This window comes from Solanum stenotomum, chromosome 5, assembly GCF_019186545.1.
Source record: "Solanum stenotomum isolate F172 chromosome 5, ASM1918654v1, whole genome shotgun sequence".
NCBI lineage: Eukaryota > Viridiplantae > Streptophyta > Magnoliopsida > Solanales > Solanaceae > Solanum > Solanum stenotomum.
The window spans coordinates 18,542,360-18,558,571 of record NC_064286.1 but is presented as its reverse complement, the minus strand read 5'-3'; positions in this window follow the sequence as shown (position 1 = coordinate 18,558,571).

Below are 16,212 nucleotides of genomic sequence, written 5' to 3'. Positions count from 1 at the left end.
CCCCCCCCCCCCCTCAATCCAACCTCCGTCAAATTATTTTTTCAAAAAAGAATAGTTTTTGAAAAATATTTCAAATTTTATTAAAAAAAATATTTTGTATGCCACACCCACCCCCAAGAAGCAAACCTCCATTTCTCTTAAATCCGCAGAGGCTGAGTATCGTTCAATGTAGAGAGTAGTGGCTGAACTCATTTGGTTGGTCCATCTCTTTCAGAAATTGTTCGTTCTGATACCGTGTTTGTCCTCTACATTGTGATAGTTAGACAGCGAATCACATAGTTAAGAACCCCGTATTGTACGAACGAACAAACAAAGCATGTTGAAATTAACTGCCATTTTGTTCGAAAGAAGTTTTTGGATAGTCTCATTTCACTTTCATTTGTTTGTTCTTCCTCTCAATTAGTCGATCTGTTCACAAAGTCCCTCACATACCCTCTTCATCACAATGTTTTGCACAAGTTGGATGTCCATTTGTCCCCTCCACCTTGAGGGAGTGTTGAGGTTGTCTGATGTTAGGTTATTTCATACCTCCGATGACACATTTCAGATTTTGCAGATTTGGAGATGTGCATGGGCTGATTTTGCACACGGTTTGGACCAGTCTCTACAACTTAATTTTGGCACAATCTTTTATCAATAAGTAGTATTATTTCCTTGTATAACCTAGGTAAATTTAGTGTACATGGTAGTGAATTTTTAAATAACTTGTACCTAACTAAGAACTCTTAAGTTTGTGTTTATAATAAAAGTAAAATAGGTTTGTTAGTGCTTTTCACTTCTATAAATAGGATACATTGTACAACACTTCATTCATTCAGAAAAAGGAGACGAAAATTTTCCACAATTCTTTTCTAATTCTACAGGTTCGAGGTTACTACCAGAAAAATAAAAAATTGGCGACGGATAAAAATTAATAGTTGAATAATAAAAGATTCACATTTATCTCATTTTTAGATATTATTATAAAAAAAAAATACAATTAGCTGGCGTTCTTTATTATTTTAAAAGGAACAAATCTTGTGTTTGAATATATGGGGGTGTTGAAACGTATAAGATGCATATGAGTAACATCAAATCTACACGTAAACTTACACCAAACGTTTGCATGCTAGTTTACTACAAAATGTACACTATAACACCAAATAACTTACATAAAACGAATGTTTAATATTCCCTCTGTCCACCATCTAAAAATAGATGATCAATTTTACTTGTCCAATTTAGATAAAATCAAGAGATAATTTATCATTTAATTCCAAATTAACACTTATTATTAACCACAATCATTTCCCCAATGCGTTTTCTAAAACATTAAATTTATGATATAGTAAAATTATCGTTCTATTTATTACTTAGTGGTATACGTACCAACTCGATATATAATGAACAAGTAACAATAAATGGAGGGATCGGAGTAGAAAGCCCTTAAGCTTTGGTTCACGTGAAGTTCCAACTTCCATCACACATGCTCCTTAAAACACACAAAAGTACCTAGAAAACAACAATACATAGTAATAGATCTTATTAAAAAATGTGCACTGATCGACTAATAATATTATTTTCTTGAATTTCAAACGACTTTCATCAATCCCATATGTGCCATCATTAAGCCCTGTTTAATTAAGTAATATGTAAGACCAAAAATACATATTATAAATCACTATTTGCCTCACATTTATCATTTGATGTGTATTAATTATTATACACCATGGGTTCCAGTATTAAGTGGAGAAGGGTGGAGGGGGGGGGGGNGGGGGGGGGGGACCATTATCCACCAAATTTAGAAGGCTCTGACTGGTCCAAAGTGTGGACCACATGCAAATTTCTCGATTATAAAAAAAGAAGTTATAATACTCAATAGAATTAGTTATACATATATTTGCTATACATACATTGAAAACACTACCAAACAAGGTATTGAATAATACAAAGCTTACATCCTACCAAACGACCCTCAAGTGTTATGAATACACAGTCTATATTGACAGATCATCAGCCACATCTTCGAAGAAATTTACACAAATGCAGCCCTACTCCCACCTTTCTTTACCAGAGTTTGGAGCATATATTAGATTGGTAGCTAACACTTGGCTCAAGTGACAATTATTGGGAGGGGTGCAAATGAACCATATTATATTGAACGTTCCAAATCTAGGACATGGGTTATATGTCTTCTATGTGTGCTTTTGGAACATTTGGCTTTTGCTTTTCTTCAAAATAAGATACGTTGAATGTTTCCATTAGAAAATGTAATAAGGATATATCATCAGATTACCTGGAAAGGAAACTAAATCCACCAGTTTAAGCAGATTTGCCAACAGTTGCAGAGCCTGATGACTAGCAATCCTTCTTTTCAGTGAAGAACACCCAAGAAGATAGAGAAAACAAGAAATAAATGCATAGTATTCTAAGAAGAATTTCGACTTGTCGTGCTAAGTATCTACCCATGGCATTACCACCCTTCATATGCTGAATGTCCCCAGATATACACTCAAGCAAACTTGGTACAGTTGATGCGACAACCATCCCAAGTGCATCTAAATATTGCTTCACAAAGTCATCCTTCTCCTTATCAACGGTCAGGAGCAATTTAGCATTGCAAAAAAAAAAATAGTGGCAGCCACCTTTTCCCATTCATACAAAGTAGAGCAAAAACTATGTGTGCAAGCCCTTCAAAACTTCACTTCCCTGCTCAATTAGAGTCAACAGATTCAGGACAAGATTCTTGTCTTCGACCAAGGCAAGAAGGTACCTTCCAACACTTGGAAGCGTATGACTTTCAAGGAGGGTCAGGTTAAGAATGTTTAAGCAGATTTGTTGATCTCGTGGATTATGCTTGACCAGGCTGGAAACCATATCCTTGAATGAAATTTTTTCCATGACTCATCGAATAATAGAAGGGTTAAAACGAACAAGACGAGCCAAGCAAGATCCTGCTGTCAGCCTCCTGATCTCCTGCTTTCCAGGAGCTCTATGTAGCAGAGGTTAGTAACGACATTTTGGCTGGTGAAACGAGCTGACCAGTACCCTCCTTGACAGGAGATATTTTTAATTGTCCTCAGAGCATAAAGTTGAGTAATATCATCCTCACCGTTTCATAAAAGTGATGAAACCAATGAAATTATTGGACTTGTTCATTTTACAGCATTACAATGGAATTGCAAGCTTATTAGTTCATCCGTAAAATACAAAGAAAAATTTGTAGAATCTTGTATGTATATATTCTACAATATTTCATGACATGGGACAAATAGCTGACAGGGAAAATTAAAGTCTATGTCAAGTTGTCATTTGTCATCCATCTTATACTTCATGTTAGAAATTTGTCCCGTCCAGATTTATAGGACATGATTTACTACAGGATAATCATTATACACTTGCATGTCTAAGAGTATACGTGACTGTCTAATTCTCACTAATTAAAAGAAAAATGGTTTTTAACCCATTAATAAGTATACCATTCATATCCTATTGACAACTTGCATTATTTCTCATAAGAGCTACATTGGTACTTGAATTGTGTTTCTAAGAGTGTCTATGCTTTTAAGTGATTGCTCATAGAACACTTAATATTTAAAACCTTATTGCAATATAGCTTAGTAATTTATTGTGGAGAGGAGTTTTAACAAATATAACACTCCCTCCGTTTCAATTTGTTTGTCCTACTTTCCTTTATCGTTTGTTCCCAAACAATGTGTCTTCTCTTTTTTGGCAACTCTTTAATTTTATCTTTCCACATGACATGTTCAAGACCACGAGATTTAAGAACATTTGGTACATTCTACATATCATTAAAGTTCACAAGATTCCTTTTTTAAACTCCATGTCAAGTCAAATTAAAACAAAAATTAAAATGGAGGGAGTAATAAACTTGACAAGCTGCACCAATAAGAAGTTACAGCAACGAAGATACCTGCCAACGGGATGAGGGTCGGTTGTCCTTAGATAGAGATTCCATTGGTTTATTATCCCGAGCATGCTCATTTTGAGTAGATATATAAAATAGTAATTCGCCCAAAGCAGCCATGGAAAACCTTCTCACTTTCTCTTGCCTGTCTCTCAGACCATCAATTAGTGCACTTAATATTCCAGAATTATCCAGCTCATCACCAATAAAAGTACAGTTAAGAATCAACAAGCCAATAAGTTAAGCAAGTTGAGCATGCAACAGAGAAACCTTGGAGTGACGAAGCATTTTGACTAGAACCAACCCAATAGACCCATTGGTCAAGATGTCGGCTGCATCAGCATTGCTGCTCAAAAGCTCAAGGTAGATGAGGGAGTATTTCCACTAACAATACTGATGATTCTACTATTAAAAGAGTCTAATTGCTCCTTTGACATTTTGAAAAAATCAGACAATAAAGGTCCATCAAATGAAAGTGAAGGAATTGCATCTGAACCTTTATTTGATTTTCTGCTAGGCATTTACAGGTCGGACTGAGAGATCAGATGGATGCCAAAGAATATCTGAAAGGTTCGTAGATGGTATTAGATATCAGAGAAATCTTATTTTTATAAGGATAGGAAGAGGAAAAGGAATCATGATTGAACTTCAACGTCATATAATTGGTCAAAAGCGCTTCCAAACAGTTCACCTTTAGTGAACTTCCAAACAGTTTACCTTTAGTGAACTTCCAAACAGTTATGCCACCAATTTAACTTTTCCTTTGTTCATTTTAGGTCAAAAAGGAGGGCAGAGAGAGGTGTCTTTTATATATCACTCAATTTTTTGCTAAACAAAAATCACACAGCTGCCAGGAAATAAATTGAACTTCAACGTCATATAATTGGTCAAAAGCACTCACCATGATGTGGAAAAGTCACAACATAAAGATCACCATACTTTCGTGATTCCATTTTCATCCAACAGGATGTTTGATGTCTTTAAGTCACAGTAAATTATTCCCTTTGAATGCAAGTATCTGGTGTAGTAGACAAAACACCAAAAAGTAATTTGCAGCAAGATCATGTATTGAATCTTTGGGAAGCTTACCATCCTTCAACTCAGAGCAGGTGTGGTTAAAACTGTTAGAATAGGAATAGGTTTATACATTCCTATTAGAATAGGAATAGGTTTACACAATCCTATTAGAATAGGAATAGATTTATACAATCCTATTAGAATAGGAATAGATTTATACAATCCTATTAGAATAGGAATAGATTTATACAATCCTATTTAGAATAGGAATAGGAATACAAATAGGAATAGGAATAGTAAATAGTATCCTACTTGATAAAGGATTGTATTCTAGTGTCAATAAATAGGATCTCAATGTAATAATGTAGACACAACAACAACAATTCAATAATATTATTTTCCTATATTTCTCACATGGTATCAAAGCCTCTATGATCCTGGTAAACAATCAAAGAGCTTCCGCTGCCGGGGGGCGGCTATTATCCATATATGCTACCCGTCCGGCCAACGATTATGTTAGCAAAAGTTGGGTCACCATGTGATCTTTTCGGTGACTATTTTTTCATATTTAATTTGTGTGGCACCGTGCCATCATTCCGGTGACTACTTTTTCATATTTAATTTGTGTAGCACTATGCCATCATTCCAGTGACTACTATTTTGTATATAATTGGTGTAGCACCGTGTCATCCTTCCGGTGACCATCTTTTTTTGCATATCTGATTTGCGTAGCACTGTGCATCTATCCAGACTACTTTTCATATATAATTTGTGTAGTACCGTGAATTTTTTCGAAACATTTTCTCATATCTGAGTTGCATAGCATCATTTGTCTTTTTAGTGACTCCTCAGATTTGATTTGAATAGTTCCATTCGTCTTTCCGGTGACTCCTCGAATCTGATTTGCGTAAGGTTGTGCCATTATTCCAACCCTACTCGTATAATTTTTCTTTTTCAGTAGGGTCGTGCCATCATTCCGACCCTACCCATATTATTTCTCTTTTTCAATGGGGTCATTCCATCAATTCGAACTATCCTATATAATTTCTATTTTCTAGTTGGGTCGTGACATCATTCCGACCCTACCCATATAATTTTATTTCTTAGTTTGTGACCACTTTTAGCCATCAAATCTAATACTTCGGCATATGAGCATGTTCTGGCCAGTTTTTCGGCGACTTGTTCAATCGACTCGTCTATTGATTCCAACATTACACTAGATTTTGAGCACTTACGACCGCTGCATTGTGAAGAAGTCTATATGGAGCAACCACCTAATTTTGTTGCTCAGGGGGAGTTTATTAGCCTTGTATGTTGATTACGTAAGTCACTCTATGGTCTGAAACAGTCTTTGCAAGTTTGGTTTGGAACCAACACTGTAATTTTATCACTCTGTGTTTTATCGGCATTATGCATCAAATTCAGTATTTCATGAGAAGACCAAGCAAATTGAGATTGATTGTCAATTTTGTGAAATCGAGTGATCAACTTGCAGATATCTCACCAAGCCCCTCATCAGTCCTCGTGTTAATTACATTTGTAACAAGCTAGGTACATGAATTGTATGCACTAGCTTGAGGGGGAGTGTTAGAATAGGAATAGTAACATACAATCCTATTAGAATAGGAATATGTTTATACAATTCTATTAGAATAGGAATAGGTTTATACAATCCTATTAGAATAGGAATGTTTATACAATTCTATTAGAATAGGAATAGGTTTATACAATCCTATTAGAATAGGAATAGTAATAGAAATAGAAATAGAAATAGGAATATTAAATAGTACCCTACTTGGTAAAGGATTGTATTCTAGGGTCTATAAATAGGGTCTCAATGTAATAATGTACCCAACAACAATTCAATAATATTCTTCTCATATATTTCTCATATGGTATCAGAGCCTCTACGATCTTGGTAGAAAATCAAAGAGCTTCTGCTGCCGGCGGGTGGCTATTACCCATATATGCTGCCCGTCTGGCCAATGATTATGTTAGCAAAAGTTGGGTCACCGTGTACCTTTCATGTGATTATTTTCTCATATCTAATTTGTGTAGCACCGTGTCATCATTCCGGTGACTACTTTCTTATATCTAATTTGTGTAGCACTGTGCCATCATTCCGGTGACTACTTTTTCATATTCGATTTGTGTAGCACCGTGCCATCATTCTGGTGACTACTTTTTCATATTTAATTTTTGTAGCACCATGCGATCTTTCCGGTGACTACTTTTTCATATTTGGTTTGTGTAGCACTGTGCCATCATTCCAGTGACTATTTTTTCATATATAATTTGTGTAGCACCGTGCCATCCTTCTGGTGACTACTATTTTTTTTTGCATATCTGATTTGCGTAGCACTGTGCATCTCTCCGGACTACTTTTCATATTTAATTTGTGTAGTACCGTGAATTTTTTCGAACTATTTTCTCATAGCTGAGTTGCATAGCATCATGTGTCTTTTCATTGACTCCTCAGATTTGATTTGCATACTTCCATTCATCTTTCCGGTGACTTCTCAAATCTGATTTGCGTAGGGTTGTGCCATCATTCCAACCCTACCCTTATAATTTTTCTTTTTCAGTAGGGTCGTGCCATCATTCCGACCCTACCCATATTATTTCTCTTTTTCAATGGGGTTGTTCCATCAATTCGAACTATTTTCTAGTTGGATCGTGACATCATTCCGACCCTACCCATATAATTTTATTTCTTAGATTGTGACCACTTTTAGCTATCAAATCTAATACTCTGACATATGAGCATGTTTCGGCTAGTTTTTCGGTGACTTGTTTAATATCGACTCATCTATTGATTCCAACATGATCCATATACTTTATACTAGATTCTGAGCACTTTGTTGCTCAGGGGGAGTTAAGTAGCCTTGTATGTCGATTATGTGACTCACTCTATGGTCTGAAACGGTCTTTGCAAGTTTGGTTTGGGAAGTTCAACACTGTAATTTTATCACTCTGTGTTTTATCGGCATTATGCATCAAATTCAGTATTTCATGAGAAGATTAAGCACATTGAGATTGACTGACATTATGCATCAAATCCAGTATTTAATGAGAGAAGACAAACACATTGAGATTGACTGTCAATTTTGTGAAGTCGACTGATCAACTTGCAGATATCTCACCAAGCCCCTCATTGGTCCTCGTATTAATTACATATGTAACAAGCTAGGTACATGAATTGTATGCACTAGCTTGAGAGGGAGTGTTAGAATAGGAATAGGTTTATACATTCTTATTAGAATAAGAATAGGTTTACACAATCCTATTAGAATAGAAATAGATTTATACAATCCTATTAGAATAGGAATAGATTTATACAATCCTATTTATAATAGGAATAGGAATAGTAAATAGTATCCTACTTGATAAAGGATTGTATTCTAGTGTCTATAAATAGGATCTCAATGTAATAATGTAGACACAACAACAACAATTCAATAATATTCTTTTCTTATATTTCTCACAAAAACTAAAATATAGGTAAGATGATAAATCTTGATATGAGTAGCTAATATCCCTAGTTCTAGGCCTGTGGCTACTGGATGATTCTGTTTTATTGAGTTTAATGGATCAAAGTTAATTATCACATGAATCAATCTTTTTGCTCTTGTTTTAGTATTTCGTGCTTGATCACCACAAAAATAAATATCTTGTCTGAATTGAACTCATGAGGGATAAGAGGATAGAACGTGGGGTAAAAGGAGCATTATTTACTCTTAGAGATTTAGAGTTGATTTGTATCTAGAATAGGGATATATACCTAGGAACCTTGCTCGGTTAGTAGACATGACGAAATCATAATGCTCGGTAATTGGTTCAGCCTATCCCCGCTCAATGATGTAGTTAGGTTACCAATTCTCGTAGGCGATTAGAGGTCAGAAGGCCATAATCATATAATTAACCTGGTGATCATCCATTCTACAAAATAATATGCATGAATCCCTAAGTTAGCTGCAGCCATGGAATTTCCCCAGTCATTGTTCAAACCCTTTTGCAATTGAATCATAGTAGTAAAGCTTATAAATATAATATAAATTATATAAAAATCCAATTCACTATTCTTGATAACACTTGTTTCAAATTGAAAGTATTGGAAAAATTGAATTAATCTAATCTTGAGTCCCTGTGGGTACGATACCCGACTCTTAAAAAGAGTCACTTTAATACTTTGCACGACCACGTACACTTGCGTGTGCGATTGGGCGCGACAAGTTTTTGGCACCACTGCCGAGGACTTTAGAATTAGAAAGTATTTGATTTATCTAATTTCTGAAGTTAGTGAGCAAGTGTCACCAACTTGATTTTAGCTATTCATTTTGCAGGTTGTGTTGAAACTTCAAACCGGAAGACGACCACGACTTGGTAGAGCCTCTCGCTGAATCGAAAAAATTTGTTCATTACCAAAGAAGGCAAAGACGACTCACTTACTCTGTTCCACTTGATGCTAGTGAACCACTAACTTTGGTAGAAAGGGTTGAACAAGAAGCACCTGTAGTGATGACCGAGATGAAAGTGAGAGACGTTGCAATCCCACGTACCACCAGTGTTACTTCATGCATTCAGAAATCGAAAGCTGGTGGAAGATTTGAACTGAAGCAGAACATGGTGCACTCAAATGGACAGTGAAATCGCACGAGAATCCACAAGTTCATATCCAGAATTTCCTCGAAATCAGTGACACTAACACTCCAACTGGAGTGAACTCTAATAACGTGAGGCTCACCCTATTTTCCTTTTCTTTGCTAAGGGAAGAAAAAAGATAGTTGAATTCTGAGCCAGCGAACTCCATAACATCATGGGACGATCTTGCATGAAAGTTCTTGATAAGGTTTTTCCTATCTGGGAAGACAACTACGTTAAGGAGGACATATTGAGCTTCCGACAAAAAGGAGGAGAAAACTTTACTAGGCTTAGGACAGGTTTAAATTTATGTTTTTGAGTTGTACGCACCATCATCAGGCTAACGAGGTCTTGATAAGTGTTTGATGTATATAAGGCGTTGAAACTGTCGGCCGTGTATGAAGAGTTGTCTGCCATAACAGTAATAGATCTTGCAGCAGAAGGAGCTAAAAACATTGCCAGCTCACCTAAGGTATGCATTTTTGGATGGAGACCTGTGATTTTGTCTGCAAATTAGTTTGAACCAGAGGTTGAAGCAACATTGAGTATATTGAAGAAGAGAAAAGTAGCTTTAGGCTGGCAGATGTCCGACATTCACAGGATAAGTCCAACGTTGTGTATGCATAAGATTTACATGGAGGAAGGGATAGTACACCCCATATCTGATAGCAAATGGATATGCACAAGCCGAGTGCATAACACCAACGTAGACTAAATCCAGTCATGAAGAATGTGGTTAGGAAAGAGGTAATAAAGTGGCTAGATGCAGGGATAGTACACCCCATATCTGATAGCAAATGGATGAGTCCTGTATAATGTGTGCCCAAGAAGGGAGGTATGACGGTGGTGACCAATGGGAAGAATGAAATGATCCCTACAAGGATATTAACTGGATGGCGTATCTGCATGGATTATCGAAAGTTAAATGATGCCACTGTAAAGGACCATTACCCTGTGTCGTTCATTGATCAGATGTTAGACTGCAAGACAATAATATTACTGTTTCTTTGATGGCTAGTCAGGTTACAATCAGATAGTTATTGCGCCAGAGGATCAAGAAAAGACAACCTTTACTTGTCCATATGACACCTATGCGTTCAAACGCATGTCATTCGGATTGTACAATGCACAAGCTACATTCCGGAGATGCATGATGGCAATCTTCCACGATATGGTGTAGGATTTTGTTGAGGTGTTTATGGACGACTTCTCGGTATTTGGCAACTCCCTTGACCTCTGTTTGCATAATCTTGACAGGCCTCGCAAGGTGTGAGGAGACAAATCTGGTGTTGAATTGGAAGAAGTGCCACTTCCTGGTTCGAGAAGTTGCCACTGTGAAAGGAGTCTGAAGTTTTCTTGGACATGCAGGGTTTTGAAGATTCATCAAGGATTTTTCTAAGACTGCGAGATTTATGTGCAGTTTATTGGAAAAGGAAGTGAAATTTGCATTTGATGAAAATTGTTTGCAGGCCTTTGAGCTCCTAAAGAAGAAGTTGATTGAAGCACCTATTCTAATTGCTCTGAATTGGGAGCTATCATGTGCTAGGCTAGCGAAAGGATAAGATGTTGCCATCTATTATGCTAGAAAGAGCCTTGATGCAACATAATCAAACTACACCGTCACAGAGAAGGAGATGCTAGCGCTAGTGTTTGGTTTTGATAAGTTTAGATCTTACTTGGTGTTGTTTACATTGACCATGCTGCGATCAGGTATTTATTCAACAAGAAAGATGCGAAGCCGAGGCTATTCAAATGGATATTACTCCTGCAAGAGTTTGATCTGAAAATTAAAGATAGGAAAGGGACTTGTCTCATGTGATGAATGATGAACAAATTCGTGAAGAATTAATTCCCTGATGAGCAATTACTAGCCTTGGACATTGCATAAGTACCTTGGTATGCTGATATTGTAAACTTGTTGGTAAGTGGTTTATTTCCACTTGGGGTTTCGACACATCAGAAACAAAAGTTGAAACATGAGGCGAGGTTTTCTATGTGGGATGAGCCTTTCTTATTCAAGCAGGGACCTGACTAGGTGGTGCGAAGGTGTATAGTTGAAAAGGAGGCAATGCAAGTATTGGAGAGTTGTTACTCTTCACCGTATGGTGGACACCACGGAGGTGAGCGCACGACGCATAAGGTTTTGTAATCTGGTTTCTTTTGGCCTACACTATATAAAGATGTTGCGATTTGTGAAGGGTTGTGATCAATGTCAGCGAATGGGCATTCTAGAGGGATGAGATAATGTTAAGCAACATCTTAGAGGTCGAGATCTTTGATGTGTGGGGGATAGATTTCATGGGACCGTTTCCAGCTTACAATGGAAACCAGTACATACTAGTAGTAGCAGTGGATTATGTATCCAAGTGGGTTAAGGTTGATGCCTTACCTACTAATGATGCGAAGGTGGGGTAGTAAAGTTTATCAGGAAGCACATCTTCACTAGGTTCGAAACTCCAAGGGCAATGATAAGCGATGGGGGTAAGCATTTCATCAATAGTTCAGTGTGGAATTTGTTGACCAAGTATGGAGTGCGACACAAGGTAGCCACAACCTATCATCCTCAGACTAGCGGTCATGGGAAGTAAAGCAAATCCCGCAGAAGATTGCAAATGCATAACGAAAAGATTGGGCTGACAAGTTAGATGATGCATCGTGGGCATACAGGACTACATACAAGACACCAATAGGGACTTCTCCCTATCGAATGGTGTTTGGGAAAGCATGTCACCTTCTAGCGGAATTGGAGCATCAAGCATACTAGGCTATAAAGAAGTTGAATATGGATCCTCAGTTGGCGGGTAATAGAAGATAACACAATTGCATGAGCTAGAAGAATTCAGGCTCTACGCGTATGAAAATGCCAAGCTATATAAAGAGAAGACCAAGAAGTGGCATGACAAGCATATTATGGCATGCACCTTTGAGCCTGGCCAATTGGTTTTACTATTCAATTCAAGACTGAAGTTGTTCCACGAAAAACTTCGGTCTAAGTTGAGTGGGCCACTTGAGGTGGTGAGAATGAATCAACATGGGATGTGGAGCTAAGAAATAAGGACAAGAGCTCCATTTTTCTTGTAAATGGGCAGAGAGTAAAGCATTACTTTGGGAATGACATCGATTGTGAGCAAGAAATGCTTAATTTGAATGACGAGTGAGTCATGAGATGGGTTGTGCCACGACATTAAATCTGGCGCTACTCGGGAGGCAACCTGTGATCACATATAGTAGATAGGACTTTTGTTCTTCTTTGTGTAATTTCAATTCGTAAGAAATAGCCAAATAAAAATTGATATATCAAGAAAATACAAATAAATGAGTCGTGCCACGACCAAAACTAAGGTGCTGGATGGAAGGCAACCAATCGTGTGTGTGTTAATGGCTGTTGTTTGTAAAATGTGCAGGGATCAGGAATACATAGCCATAGCGTGTAGCGGAGCAGGTCACGAATTTTACCTCGCTAGAAATTAATTTTTCCAAGGTGAGGCAGAACACACTGTAACGTGCACGCGTCGCGGGGTAGGCCAAGATTTTTGGATTCGACGAGAAATAATTTTTTCGTCAAAAATAAAGGAGCTCCGTGATAGAGCCATGTTGCGGAGAGTCGCTCAAACAATCAATTTTGCTGGGAAATAATGTTTTTCGCGAAACAGAAGACTCCGTAATGGAGCCGCGTCGCGGACCAGGTAAGGATAATTTTATTTTAATTAAAAAGTCGGGTTTCACCCATAATTTTAAAAAATCCGACCCGACCCCCATTTTAATACTAATTCTACCCTAAATTCACCACCATTCTCCCATTTTTCTCCCCCATTACCCACGATCTCCCCCATTATTGGTTCATTCCGTAATGCAAAGACAATTACGCCTCTTTCTCTCTCGATTCTTCTCTTCTCTAACAAAACCTCTTGATTATTGATCATAAATTAGTGTGTTGATGTTGGGTGGTGATTGCTAGTGGATGGAAGTTGTGGAGGCTGAATTTTGATGAATATTTTGAATTCTTGAGTAGAAATTGCCGATTCTTTTATCTCATGTGGACATTGGTGAAGTGTGGTTGTATGAACATTGTAGGGTGAAGAAATGGGGGTTGTTTGATGAATAAGATTCTACGCTTCGTGGAATTTTAAGGTATTAGTGTGAAGTCATGAGTAGCACTGTGTGATTATATTTGTGTGGGATTGTGGGTTTGTTGTGTACTTGTCGTGGGGTCGAGGTTGGTTGTACTTGACTGCTGTTGTGGTAACTGAATGCGATGTATGAATGTGTTAAATATGTGGGTGTGTTGTAGTTTTGGGTTTTGCGTGTTAACTTTTGGGAAGTTTGAGTACCAAGGTAGGATCACTCAATGGAATAAGTGTGGAGTGGTGTCTGCACATCACCCACACTCTCCGTGAATTGTTAATTGTCTTGGGATTGAAATCTATTGTGCTTACAGGTAATCATGTAAGGTACTCAGCGACCCGGCAATGAGGTGGTAACATCAAGTCAAAGGAAGCGAGTTCGGAGTGGGGGGAATGTACCTCCCGCACCAGCAGTCCCACGGGGACAAACTCAGAGGTTTGGATTGCGAGCAGTGGCTAAAGAGGGTAAAGTATAGTGGAAGAAACACATGGAGGCACGTTATTTCTCTGATGTGTGCATAGAAAGGGACAGTCTTGCAAGGGAGTTTCCCTGGATTATGAGGCGCATTCAAGAACTCCATATGGAGTACATCTTTGTTGAGCCCGTTGAGTGCAATTTGCACGTGGTGAGGGAGTTTTGTGCTAACTGGGCAACAGAGTCAAGATCACATTTTGTGAAGGTGCGGGGAGTTGATGTGCCCCTCACTTTGGCGATATTGAATTACATAGTGGGCATAGCAGCAGATACGGACCCATTGGTGCTGACAAGATTGAATATTAGACCACCATATCAAGCCATTCGCCACACACTCTGTGGTCCTCTGTTAATGATCTGGTAGACCAAGCACAGTGCCAAGCGGTTCCACCAATCGCTTCCTTATGCGCATATGAGCAGAGAAGCTCGGGTGTGGTTGAAAATAGTTATGAACTGTTAAATCCCCGGGCTGCATTACACAGACATCACACGTGATAATGTGTGTTTGGTGTACGTACTGATGACGAACACTGAATTAAACATGGGGCAGTTCTGAAGCCTGTTATGAGAAAGGCCCGGGTGCACAAAGGGCACAGGTATACTTTTGGAGGCATCATTACTCGGTTGTGTCGTTCTGCAGGTGTACCAGAGGAGAGTTTGGATTATATGGTACCCTTTTTCCCAGTGCCAGTGGATGTGACAAAGACAGGGCCAATGAGTTCGACCCACCACTCACCACTTCGGAGCGCCATCGCCACGCCACGATGAGCTGATTATGGCCTGGATGTATGGGCAGGAGATGTTGTGACACCAGAATGGATGTTGGGCGTCCACTAAGGAGAAATTGGTGCAGGTTGAAAGGAGGTACCTATTGAATGCGCACGCTAAAGCATTGCTTTGCATCAGACCTGATTTCCATGAGCTTGTGGATGATGATGTGCCCAGAGATGAGGACAGGTTGCATACTGGTTCTAATGTTAACTCCGACTCGGACATGGAGGAGGTTGACCACAGGCCGGTGAGGAGGCCGAAGTCAGAAACGCCATGGAGGATTGATCAGGGAGTGATTCACCTTACCGTTGTTCTCGTTTTGTGATTTTGTGTAGCACTAGGGACAATGCTAATATTTCAAGTGTGGGGTGAAGTGTTAATTCTCTCTAATGTATATATTAGTTGAACGGTAGTTTCTTTTGTTTTAGTTTTTCATTTGGGTTCCTTGGAAGTTGTTTACGGTTCTTTGGCCAAGGATAGTCCCTTTGAACCGTGCAAAACACAAAAAGATTTTGTCTTTCTAGGATCGAGTCAGTCATCGTTGTTGAGTCGCATTCCCCTATGATAGATGGATGATGACCGTCTTAAGGGCAAATTTTTGTCATTGAGTCATAGGTATGGCATGTGCTTTGAAGCCTGAATTTTAAAAGAAAATTGTATGAAATAAAATTTTGAATTCTTGTACTTGATTCTAATTCGTGCAACTTAAGCTGAAAGAACTTTTGCATGAGTTGAGTGTGTGTCTGTGATTGATTGAACTTGAGTAGAACTTGAGCCATGAGTTGTAAGGCATTGTACTATCCGTGTATTGCATCTGAGTCTAGAACTTGCCCGGCATGTTATTGAAACGAAATTGAAGTGTTGCTTTCTGTAGGAAATGATAATAGGCCTCCTTGAATATGTTCAAAACGTTAGCCTTTTCATATACTATCACTCATAGCCTATTGAGCCTGTAGCCTTCTATTGATAGTAGAATTTTCACATTATACCATTTATTGACTCCCTAAGTTGTTTGCACCCTACTTGCCTAAGCACAGTAGCATAAACTGTGGTGGATTAAGTTAAAATGGAAGTGAATAGGCAGCCTGAAATAGTTACAAGGCAATGGAAAAGCCCTCTGTAAAAAAATAAAAAATAATAATAATATTAATACAAGAGTTGGTCCCTGGAATGAAGAAATGAGGTACAATTTGAGAAAAGATGAAAGTCACTTGTGATAGCATTGTAGAGAGGGTTGATAAATAAAGAAAAGAATGATGATGTCTTAAATGTACACA